Here is a 12,654-nt window from a genome sequence, read left to right on the forward strand (position 1 = left end):
ACGGGTTCAAACTAGTAAAGGGCAAATTTAGGATTGATATCAGGCCATTCTTCAAAGAAAGAGTGATCAGTAAGTGGAATGGACTCCCAGATCGAGTGGTGGAGACAAAATCGCTATGGAGAGGGGCTTTACTGAATGTATGTTTTTCTGGGCTGAATCTTCGGGAACATTGGTGTCGTGTAATGGTACTGTATTAGAGCTAGAGGTTGTGAATTCAAGTCCCATCATTGCAATTTGTGAAACTGAATTTAGTAAACCTGCTAATTTGTGAACTAGCTCCAGAAAGTGACACTGTAACCTGCCAGATTGTCACATAAAACAAACTAGTTCAGTGATGTCCTTCAAGGAAGGGAACATGCTACCTCTGCACAGTCAAGTCTACACATTACTCCAGTCCCATGCTATGTAGTTAATTCTTAATTCCCTCAGAGGAGCTAGGATGGGCATTAAATACTGTCTTTCCACTGAATCGCTGAGTATATTCAAGGCCGAGATAGATAGATTTTTGGACTCTAGGGGAATCAAGGGATATGGAGATCGGGCGGGAAAGTGGAGTTGAGGTCAATGATCAGCCATGATCTTATTGAATGGCGGAGCAGGCTCGAGGGGCCGTATGGCCTACTCCTGCTCTTAATTCTTATGTTCTACAAGTCCAAAGTTTGAAAAAAAAGGCCAAATTAACTGTAATTATCTTGTTTTCTACTTCATTCCTATCCTCGGTGGTTTTCAAAGTAACAGGCAGGTATTTTAGCTTTAGGTACAGAATAGTGGGCTTTTATCAGTAAAACCAATATTTAAACTTCCAAACTGATATGGTATCATAGGGCATTCTGTAATGCCAATGAATCTTCCTCATGATTTCATAAAGCATTTTTCTTGTCCTCGCTGGGCATATTGGTGCAGATATTAAAAATTGACACTTGACCCAATATACTTTTAATGTTGTGCCAAGACGCGCTCATTTTCTGTGCTGCATAATTACCTCATTCTCAGCACTACTACCACTGTTGTCATCGCCAGTACATCAATAACCACCCTCGTGTTACACAGCTCTAAGTGGTTTGTGCACGCCTACATTTTGGAAGGACAAAATTATTGATGATAACTGGTATGCATTACAAAAATAGACTACACACTACCCACTGTGTATCTTCTGCATCCAATTTATGCATATCCCCATTGTTCTTGAGCTTTTAAAATAAGCGTCAGATTAAAGTACAAATTAGTTATTGAATACTGTTGTGTTTTTCATCATGTTTTAATCTAATTTCGTTGCATAAATTTGACACTTCCTATTGTCATAGAGCATTTTATTCTGCTTTTTCTCAATGTAATATTCCTTTGTGTTTTTTAACTAGTATGCTTAACATTTAAAAAAAAATATTTGCAAGGTTTAATTTGGAAATCCTGCGTTTATGTCCCGCACATAACACACATTTACTTCATAATTAGTTAGTGATTGTGGGCATTCATTAATCTTTAGTGAGCTGGCTACCTCTTCCAGCAGCCTGTTTTTGACCGAAGTCTGTGTGCTAAGTGTGGTCATTTATAAAGGTCACGGGTGTCGGTCGCTGCTGAAAATAAAATCTTATTTTCAATATTAGTACCAGACTTCCTGCGTGATGAGATATTTTGATTTCTGTGAAAAGTATTTTTTTTTAAACTACGTCCAAAGAAGAGATTGAAATTTACTATTGGAACAGTCTGCTGTAGATTTAAGTTCCAACAGCAAATCTTTATTTTGAAAGTCGTGCCGTTCCATGATGTATAATTAGAATCGGAATATTACAGCACAGGCCATTTGGCTCATCACACTTGCGTTGTCTCTTTAAAAGAGAGAGGCCCATTTCCCTTTCCCTTTAAAAGCTATTCTAGAATCTGCTTCCATCATTGTTTATGGTAGGGCATTCCATGGCCAAACAACCCTCTACATTTAAGCATAAAAGCTCTTGAACTTTCCCTTTATTTTTTGATGATCTTGGGTTTATGCTCTCCAGTTACTCACTGATCAATGGAAATAGACTTTCCCTATTTACCTTGGCAAAACCCCTCATAATTTTGAATGGCTGTATTGGACCTCTTAACCTTCTGTACGCGCTCATAATCCCTGAAGGTAGCAGGACAGGTAGATAAGGTGGTTAAGGCGGCACACGGGATACTTGCCTTTATTAGTCGAGGCATAGAATATAAGAGCAGGGAGGTTATGCTTGAACTGTATAAAACACCAGTTAGGCTGCAGCTAGAATACTGCGTGCAGTTCTGGTCACCACATTACAGGAAGGATGTGATTACACTGGAGGGGGTGCAGAGGAGATTTACAAGGATGTTGCCTGGGCTGGGGAATTTTAGCTATGAGGAAAGATTGGATAGGCTGGGGTTGTTTTCTTTGGAACAGAGGAGGCTGAGGGGAGACTTGATTGAGGTGTATAACATTGAGGGGCCTAGATAGAGTGGATAGGAAGGACCTGTTTCCCTTAGCAGAGAGATCAATAACCAGGGGGCATAGATTTAAAGTCATTGGTCGGAGGTTTAGAGGGGATTTGAGGAGAAATGTTTTCACCCAGAGGGTGGTGGGGGTCTGGAACTCACTGCCTGAAAGGGTGGTAGAGGCAGAAACCCTCATCACATTTAAAAAGTACTTGGATATGCACTTGAAGTGCCGCAACCTACAGGGCTACGGACCAAGAGCTGGAAAGTGGGATTAGGCAGGCTGGCTCTTTGTCGGCCGGCACGGACACGATGGGCCGAATGGCCGCCTCCTGTGCTGTAAATTTCTGTGATAAGTAAAGCCTCTCGTTCCTGATATCCTGGTGAATTTCTTCTGCACCCTTTTCATGAACTTGACATCCTTCCTAAAGCAAAGCGCCCAAAACTTGATGCTATATTCTAACGACAGCCTAACCAGTGATTTGTATAGGTTTAGCATTCCCTCTTTGTTTTTTATTAGAATCAGAATATTACAGCACAGGCCATTTGGCTCATCACACTTGTGCCAGCTCTCCAAAAGAGAGAGGCCCATTTTACATCTTTCCTCCTTTAAGACACTCCTTAATACCTACCTCTTTGGCCAAGCTTTTGGTCACCTTCCCTGATTTCTTCTGATGCGGCTCGGTGTCAAATGTTTTGTCTTAAAATACTCCTGTGAAGCGCCTTGGGATGTTTTACTACGTTAAAGGCGCTATATAAATACACGGTGTTGTTAAGCTCCTATTTATAAAACTTAGGATTGCATAGTTTTTCATTTTATAACCGCTTTATCAACTTGTCCTCCCACTAAAGATTTATGTATCCATGTCATTCGGCTCCTTTGAAAGTCGTGTAGCTTTCCTCATGCATCATCACCTCCCATTTCTCTGCATTAAATTTCATCTGACATATGTCTGTCCCGTCCACCAGTCCTCCTGAAATCACTTACAGTACTCTTCATGGTTAACCATGCTCCCTACTTTAGTGTTGCCTGCAAACTTTGACATCGCTAAATCCATATTATTTTTATTAAGACATATGGGGGGGGGGGGGGGAAATATTCGGTTGATTTGCGCCTCCTGTTAGCGCCTGGGCGCGGCGCCACCGACTCCTCCCGCAAAATTCAGCGGGAGGTCAGCAGCGGCGATAACAGTTAGCGCCGCGGTCTTCGGTAGCGCCCCCTGACTTACCGCCGGACGCTATGTCCGACAGGGTCAGGGGGCCCTACCTGCGGCCGGGGCGGCGCAACTTAAAGAGGAGGTGCCAGGCGGCCATTTTTGTTGCTGGCCGCCTGCCCCCGTTGCTGATCCCGGCCTCCTGAGCAGCTCCCCCGCGGAGTGCCAGCTGCGCTCCGTGAGCCCGGCAGTTCCCTTGAGTGCCGGGCTCTTTTGCCGGAACTCCGATCCCTGGTGGCCCAGCTGGGCCCCGGATCACGCTGCGCAAGGCCCCTCCTCTTTAATAAGGGGAGAAAGGCCTGCAGTACCGCAACACGACATGCCGCAGAGCGTGGTGCTGCGGCCCGCAGCGCCGTGATATTCACTTGCAGTGCCCCAAGAGGGAGGTGGGGTGTTTCCAGTAGTGCCACCGCCTCCCTCTTGGGGCACTACCAGTGAATTTCGGGTGCGAGGGCACTAAAAATCGCACCCCGGCGAGGTTAGTGCCCCAATTTTACCCCATGGTCTCAATAATCCTTTGTTGCTATTGTTTACATCCCTCCCCTCCATAAAATGTGCATTAATATCTACTCTCTGTTTATCGATAATATATTAAAACATTTTTAAAATGTATCCTCGGGGATAGGGCATCGCTGGCTAGGGCGGTGCTGGCAAGGCCAGCATTTATTCGCATCCCTAATTGCCCTGAGGTGGCGGTGAGCTGCCTTCTTGGACTGCTGCAGTCTGTGTGGTGAACCTAGGATCATAGGAACAGGAGTAGGCCATTGAGCCCCTGGAACCTGTTCTACCATTCAGTGAGATCATGGCTGATCTGCGACTTAATTCCCTATACCCGCCTTTGGCCCATATCCCTTCATACTTTTGGTTAACAGAAAGCTATCAATCTCCGGTTTAAAATTAACAATTGATCTAGCATCAATTGTCATTTGCGGAGTAGAGTTCCAAACTTCTACCACCCTTCCTAAGGTGTGGTGCCCAGAACTGCTCACAGTGCTCCAGGTGTGGTCTAACCAGGGCTTTGTATAGCTGCAGCATAACTTCTACCCCCTTGTATTCTAGTCCTCTAGATATAAAGGCCAGCATTCCATTAGCCTTTTTGATTATTTTCTGTATCTGTTCATGACATTTTAATGATCGATGTATCTGGACCCCCAAGTCTCTTTGGACCTCCACTGTTTATTTAGCTTTTCACCAATTAGAAAGTACCCTGTTCCATCCCTTTTGGGCCCAAAGTGGATGTCCTCACATTTGCCTACATTGAGATCCATTTGCTACAGTTTTGCCCATTCACCTAATCTGTCGCTATCCCTTTGTAATTTTATGCTTTCATCTACAATGCTGCCTATCTTTGTGTCATCGGCAAATTTGGACATACGACTTTCTATGCCATTATCTAAGTCGTTAATAAATACTGTGAATAGTTCCTGCGGGACACCACTAGTCATATCCTGCCAATTTGAGTACCTACCCATTATAAGAACATAAGAAATAGGAGCAGGAATAGGCCACTTGGCCCCTCGAGCCTCCTCCGCCATTCAATAAGATCATGGCTGATCTTAGGCTCAAAGCCACTTCCCTGCCCGCTCCCCATAACCCTTCACTCCCTTGTCTTGCACAAATCTGCCTATCTCCACCTTAAATGTATTCAATGACCCAGCCTCCATGGCTCTCTGGGGCAGAGAATTCCACAGATTTACGACCCTCTGAGAGAAGAAATTCCTCCTCATCTCGGTTCTAAAAGGGCGACCCTTTATTCTGAAACTATGCCCCCGAGTTCTAATTTCCCCACGAGGGGAAACATCCTCTCTGCATCTACCTTGTCGAGCCCCCTCAGTATCTTATGTTTCAATAAGATCACCTCTCATTCTTCTAAATTCCAATGAGCATAGGCTCAACCTGCTCAACCTTTCCTCATAAGTCAACCCCCTCATCTCTGGAATCAACCTAGTGAACCTTCTCTGAACTGCCTCCAATGCAAGTATATCCCTCCTTAAATAAGGAGACCAAAACTGTACGCAGTACTCAAGGTGTGGTCTCACCAATACCGTATTCCTTGTACAGTTGTAGCAGGACTTCCCTGCTTTCAACCCCCTTACAATAAAGGCCAACATTCCATTTGCCTTTTTGATTACTTGCTGTACCTGCATGCTAACCTTTTGTGTTTCATGCACAAGGACTATCAGGTCCATCTGAACTGTAGCATTTTGTAATCTCTCTCCATTTAAATAATAATTTGCTATTTTATTTTTCCAGCCAAAGTGTATAACCTTGCACTTTCCCACATTATACTCCATCTGCCAAATGTTTGCCCACTCACTTAGCCTGTCTATATCCCTTTGCAGGTTCTTTGGGCTGGATTTTCATTGAGGAGTCGGGACTACAACTTTCGGGGTTATAGTCCCGCTTCCATCGAGTTGTGGCCAACCCACGCAATTTTCACTTGATTGACCTTGTTAAGCCCGCTCAGCAGGCCAATTAAGGGCCACCCGGCAACAGGTGACGTCACAGATTGGCATTTCATCTGTCAAGAGCTTTTGACAGAAGAAATAGCAGTGTTTGACAGCTGTTTGAAGCTGTCAAACACTGACAATCTGCACACTAAGTTAATTCCTTCCTCTCAGGATGACTTAGAGATCTCCCCGGAACAGAAAGCTGAATGCTGGAACTTTTGACAGCTCGCTGCCATTCTGCTTTCTGCGCCGGTGAGATGAGGGACTCCCGAGACCTGAAGGAAGGAAGGCAGTAAAGGTTAGTAGAACTTCTTTAAACACTTTACACAGACCAAACACACTTACCTCTGCACTCATGCACCCATCACTCACCTGAACACCGGACATCTCGACCCCTCCAAGCCCTTCATCCCGACGGTCCGCCTCGCTAACTTGGCGTGGTTTGGAGCCGTCGGGAATCCCACATTTCAACAATGAAAATAGGGATTAGGCTAAAAACTGCCTGTTAACAGGCAGTTAATTGGCACTAATCCCCTTCCTGCCTTGGGGCGGCGGGCCCCAGCACGGGTCGGGTACCCGCCTCCTTTGAAACTGGCATGGAGGTGGGTTGGGGGCGGGATGGGGTTGGGACCCCCGATTTCAGGATTTTAAACCCCCACACGCCTCCAATCCTGACTCCACGGCCCAATGAAAATCCAGCCCTTTGAGTCCTCTGCAAAACTTGCTTTCCCACCCATCTTTGTATCATCCGCAAACTTGGCTACATTACACTCGGTCCCTTCATCCAAGTCATTAATGTAGATTGTGAATAGTGGCAACTGGCCACTCATTAATTGCTTGCGGTTGCTAAGTTCTTTGCTAAAGTTCACGTTGCATCTGTGATGCGCAAGCTCAAAATCTGCTGTCATCAGTAGGAAATGCAATTTTTGATCATTGCGACACCGTGGAACTTAACCTCTTCTTCTAGATCATTGTGTCGCTGTGTAACTTGGCCTATTCCTTAGGACAAAGCAGCCCGCTTGATGGGCACCCCATCCACCACCTTAAACATTCACTCCCTCCATCACCGGCGCACCGTGGCTGCAGTGTGTACCATCTACAAGATGCACTGCAGCAACTCGCCAAGGCTTCTTCAACAGCACCTCCCAAACCCGCCACCTCTTCCACCTAGAAGGACAAGGGCAGCAGGCGCACGGGAAGACCACCACCTCCAAGTTCCCCTCCAAGTCTCACACACCATCCCGACTTGGAAATATATCGGCCGTTCCTTCATCGTTGTTGTGTCAAAATCCTGGAACTCCCTCCCGAACAGCACTGTGGGAGCACCTTCACCACACGGACTGCAGCAGTTCAAGAAAGCGGCTCACCGCCACCTTCTCGAGGACAACTAGGGATGGGTAATAAATGCTGGCCTTACCAGCGACGCCCACATCACAGGAACGAATTTTAAAAAAAGGTGTTCTAGATCATTGTGCAGCCCGCTATTCTAGATCATTATGGTACAACAGTAGGGTGTATGGTTCTAGATTATCGCATTGTGCAGTCTAAGCTAGAGATCTAGAGCAAGACAGCCTGGAGTGTATCACATTGTTCTATATTTCTTAAGGCTAAAGGGATCAAGGGATATGGGGAGAAGGCAGGGACAGGGTACTGAGTTTGGATGATCAGCCATGATCTCATTGAATGGCGGAGCAGGCTCGAGGGGCCGAATGGCCTACTCCTGCTCCTATCTTCTATGTTTCTAAATTGCTGGGCTATTGCAAGGGGCAACTTGCCACTCTAGATTATTGAGATTCCACTTCAGCCTTCCTGCCGCAAGCTGGCAGCAGGTAATGGGACAGTTCACACCCCAAGCCCGTGATCTTCCATCCATTCATTTCAACAGTTAGAAAAGCAGAACAAGAAATGAAAGAGAGACTGGCATCTCTCCAGCGCCTCTCACCACCTCCGGACGTCCCCAAGCACTTCACAGCCAATGAAGTACCTTCCGAAGTGTGGTCACTGCTGCAATGCAGGAAGCGCAGCAGCCAATTTGCGCACAGCAAGCTCCCACAAACAGCAACGTGAAAATGACCAGATCATCTTGTTTTAGTGATGTTGGTTGAGGGATAAATATTGGCCCCAGGACACCGGGGAGAACTCCCCCCTGCTCTTCTTCAAAATAGTGGCCGTGGGATTTTTATGTCCACCTGAGAGGGCAGACTGGGCCTTGGTTTAACGTCACTATCTCCAACAGTCTACTGCCTGTCTCCTGCAGCACAGCCAATTTTCAAACCAGGTCAATAATCTTCCCACAATTTCGTGGGCTTCTACTTTAGTTAACAGTCTCTCATAACAACAACAAGAAGTTGTATTTATATAGCGCCTTTTAACGTAGTAAAATATCCCAAGGTGCTTCACAGGAGAATTATAAGACGAAAAAATTTGACACCAAGCCACATAAGAAATTAGGGCAGGTGACCAAAAGCTTGGTCAAAGAGGTAGGTTTTAAGGAGCGTCTTAAAGGAGGAAAGAGAAGGGCAGAGGTTTCGGCAGGGATTTCCAGAGCTTAGGGCCCAGGCAACAGAAGGCATGGCCATGAATGGTTGAGCAGTTATAATCAGGGATACTCAAGAGGAGCGCAGATATCTCGAGGGATTGTGGGGCTGAGGAGATTACAGCGATAAGGAGGGGGAAAGGCCATGGAGAAATTTGAAAACAAGGATGAGAATTTTGAAATCGAGGCGTTGCTTAATGGGGAGCCCACGTAGGTCAGCAAGCACAGGGGTGATGTGCGAACGGGACTTGGTGCGAGTTAGGACACGGGTAGCCGAGTTTTGGATGTCCTCAAGTTTACGTAGGGTAAAATTTGGGAGGCCAGCCAGGGGTGCGTTGGAATCGTCTCGAGGTAACAAAGTCATGGATGTGGGTTTCAGCAGCGGATGAGCTGAGGCAAGGGCGGAGATGGGCGATGTTACGGAGGTGAATATAGGAGGGACTTTATCAAATGCCTTCTGGAAGTCCGTATAAATAACACCCATAGACATTCCCCTGTCCACTACTTTAGTCACCTCAAAAATTCAATCAGGTTGCTCCGGCATGACCTACCTTTCACACATCCATGTGCTGTTGGGTAGGCAGTACCAGGATTTTGTCAGTAAGTATGAATGAATGGCAAGTCGGCATGCTGTGTAACTTGGAGGGGTATTTGGTGGTCCCATTTGCTGCCCTTGTCCTTCTAGATGCTAGAGGTAGCGGATTTGGGAGTTGCTGCCAAATTGCTGCAGTGAATCCTGTAAATAGTGCACACTGCAGTCACGGTACCTCAATGGTGGAGGGGTTGGATGTTTAGTCTAGGGGACAATGCACTGATGAAGCAGACTGCTTTGTCCTGAATGGTGTTGCGTTTCTTTGAGTGTTGGAGCTGCCCCCATCCAGGGAAGTGGAGAGTGTCCCATCACACTCCTGACATGCCTTGTAGGCGATGGACCGGCTTTGGGGAGTGAAATGGTAAGCCACCTACCACAGAATACCCAACCTCTGACCTGATCTAGTAGCCACGGCATTTATGTGTCTGGTGCATTTGAGTTTCTGGTCCATGGTGACCCCCGGGATGTTGTTGGTGGGCGACTCTGATAATGACATTGCATGTTCTCTTGTCGGACATTGTCATTGCCTGACACTTGCGTGATGTGAATGTTACTTGCCGCTTATGGACTGCTTTATTATCTGAGGAATTGTGAATAGAGCTGAACCCTGTGTAATCGTCAGCAAACAGCCCATCTTCTGACCTTGTGATGGAGGGAGGGTCATTGATGAAGCAGCTGAAGATAGTTGGGCCTAGGACACTGCCCTGAGGAACTCTTGCAGCTACGTCCTGAGACTGAGATGATTAGCCGTCAACAACCACAACCATTTACACTTGTGCCAGGTATGACTCCAGCCACTGGAGAGTTTTCTCCCTGATCCCCACTGACTTCAGTTTTACTGGGGCTCATTGATGTCACGCAGTCAGTCTCACCTCGCCTTTGCAATTCAATTCTTGTGTCCATGTTTGGACTAAGGCTGTAATGAGGTCTGGAGTTGAGTGGCCCTGGTGGGACCTAAGTTGAACATCAGTGAGCTGGTATTGGTGAGCAAGTGCTTCTTGATGGCACCATTAATCACTCCTTCCATCACTTTGCAATCTCTGTCTACAAAGCCTTCCATTCTGCTGTAAAGTTTTTGTCACACTATTCTGTCAACTATCACTGTTATAAATTCCTATGTCCATAGTTGTAATTGAAACTGCCCACATAAATGTGTCCGCTGTAATTACACCCTCCTGCCAGTCCTCCTCCTTAGGCAGTCCCTCAGAACCGAGGATGACTTGCTTCCACATTAAAAATGAGTTCTCAGGGTGACTGATGAGTCCAATGTGGGACCTACAGTCTCTGCCACAGGTGGGGCAGATGGTGGTTGAAGGGACAGGTGGGTGGGGTGCTTGGGTTGGCGTGCACTCCTTCCGCTGTTTGCGCTTGGCTTCCGCTTGCTCCCGGCGAAGAGACTCGAGGTGTTCGGCGCCTTCTCGGATGCTTCTCCTCCACTTTGTGCGGTCTTGGGCCAGGGATTCCCAGGTGTCGATGGGGATGTTACACTTTTTCAAGGAGGCTTTGAGGGTGTCCTTGAAGCATTTCCTCTGCCCACCTGGGGCTCTCTTGCCGTGCCGGAGCTCCGAGTAGAGCGCTTGTTTTGGGAGTCTCGTATCAGGCATGCGGACAATGTGACCCATCCATCGGAGCTGATTGAGCATGGTCAAAGCTTCGATGCTGGGGATGTTGGCCTGAGCAAGAACACTGACGTTGGTGCGCCTATCCTGCCAATGGATTTGCAGGATCTTGCGCAGGCAGCGTTGGTGGTACCTCTCCAGTGCTTTGAGGTGCCTGCTGTACATGGTCCATGTCTCTGAGACATACAGCAGGGCGGGTATCACTGCTGCCCTGTAGACCATGAGCTTAGTGCCGGGTTTGAGGTCCTGGTCTTCAAACACACTCTTCCTCAGGCGACCGAAGGCTGCACTGGCACACTGAAGGCGGTGTTGGACTTCGTCGTCGACGTCTGCCCTTGTTGACAGTAGGCTCCCGAGGTATGGAAAGTGGTCCACGTTGTCCAAGGCCTTGTCGTGGATTTTGATGGTTGGGGGGGCGGGGGAGGGGGGGGCAGGTTGGTCGAGGACCTTTGTCTTACGGATGTTTAGTATAAGGCCCATGCTCTCATACACTTCGGTGAAGGTGTTGATGATGGTTTGGAGTTCGACCTCTGAGTGAGCGCAGACGCAAGCGTCGTCTGCATACGTAATTCGACGACAGAGGATGGGACAACCTTGGCTCTGGACTGGAGGCGACGGAGGTTGAACAGTTTCCCGTTTGTTCTGAAAATTAGCTCCACTCCATTTTGCATCTCAGATCCTCAGCCCATACAGCAGAGAAATTACTATGCTTCAACCAACTTCTCAGCTTCTTAAATTACTGTCACTTTTTCAATTTAATTAAGAATTATCAAATCAAAGTATTACATAAAAATAAAGACAGAATGTTTGACTTGAAAATTGTGACTGAATTTCATCTGTGCGCCCTGTCAATTGTTCCCTGCCCTCTAGAAGATAACACTTGCTCTCTCTCCCCCATGTGCAATGCTATCGGAGATCAACTAGTGACTTAGCAATCACACTTAAAATAAGCTTATCCTGATTTTTGACCTGTCACCTAAAGAGCAGTACAATACAAACCCAGCCTATGAAACAATTCAAAATTATTTGAGTCCATTTCAGTTTCTTGCTGAGCCCAGAGTGTGGCCTAGAAATTCAGTTGTGTGCGCCAGCCGTTAGCGCCTTAGGAGGAGTAGATCTCGAGTGCTAGGCACTTAGCGGCCGGGCGCAGGGCGATCTGCGCCTACGCCCAACTTCAGTAGACATTTAGCGCCGGCGCAAAGTGTTTGCGCGCGCTCAGCTGCGCGCGCAGCTTATGACGTCATTTCGTCATGCAACGCCCTTTGTGCGCCCCAAACCGGAACTTCAGTCGCGCCCGCCCAATGTGGGCGTGGCGGTGCTAAGAACTGTGAAGTGGAACGCAGCAGAGGCCCTGCGGGCCTCGGGGAGCGCTAATTAAAGGGCACTTACACTGAACTATAAAGGCCAGCCATTTTGCTGCAATGACTTTTGTGCAACGGATTTCTGGACAGAGACCAAGGAAGAGACCTTACTGATTTGGCCCAACATAGGAGAGGTATTTTTGGCTTCTGGCCAGAGCTTGGAAATTTGCCTCATTGTGATTTCATTGTTTGCAAGTATATTATGGGGGCTGCATGGGGTTCCAACCCTCAGTTCCAGCATTATGTGCGAAGGGCTCGCAGACGCTGTGTGAGAGGGGCAGCCATGCCTAGATGCAGAGGGGGCATCAGGCGTCGGCAACGTAGGCCTTACCCACTCAGGGAATACCGCCAGCAGGTGTCCTATCTCACCATGACTGCCGCGCAGTGTGTTAAGAGGCTGCGCTTCAGAAGGGAGGTGGTTGCAGAGATCTGCCAGCTGCTTCACAGAGATCTGC

The 12,654-nt window shown here is 47.4% G+C and overlaps 1 protein-coding gene across 5 annotated transcripts in view; it reads left to right on the plus strand.

The window, feature by feature from the left end:
* Positions 1 to 12,654, plus strand: part of LOC147109043 (serine/threonine-protein phosphatase 4 regulatory subunit 3A) — a 144,968-nt gene that overhangs the window by 48,363 nt on the left and 83,951 nt on the right. The window lies entirely within an intron of this gene.

This window comes from Somniosus microcephalus, chromosome 12, assembly GCF_052327205.1.
Source record: "Somniosus microcephalus isolate GS21.2 chromosome 12, FLI_Smic_1.0, whole genome shotgun sequence".
NCBI classification, from domain to species: domain Eukaryota; kingdom Metazoa; phylum Chordata; class Chondrichthyes; order Squaliformes; family Somniosidae; genus Somniosus; species Somniosus microcephalus.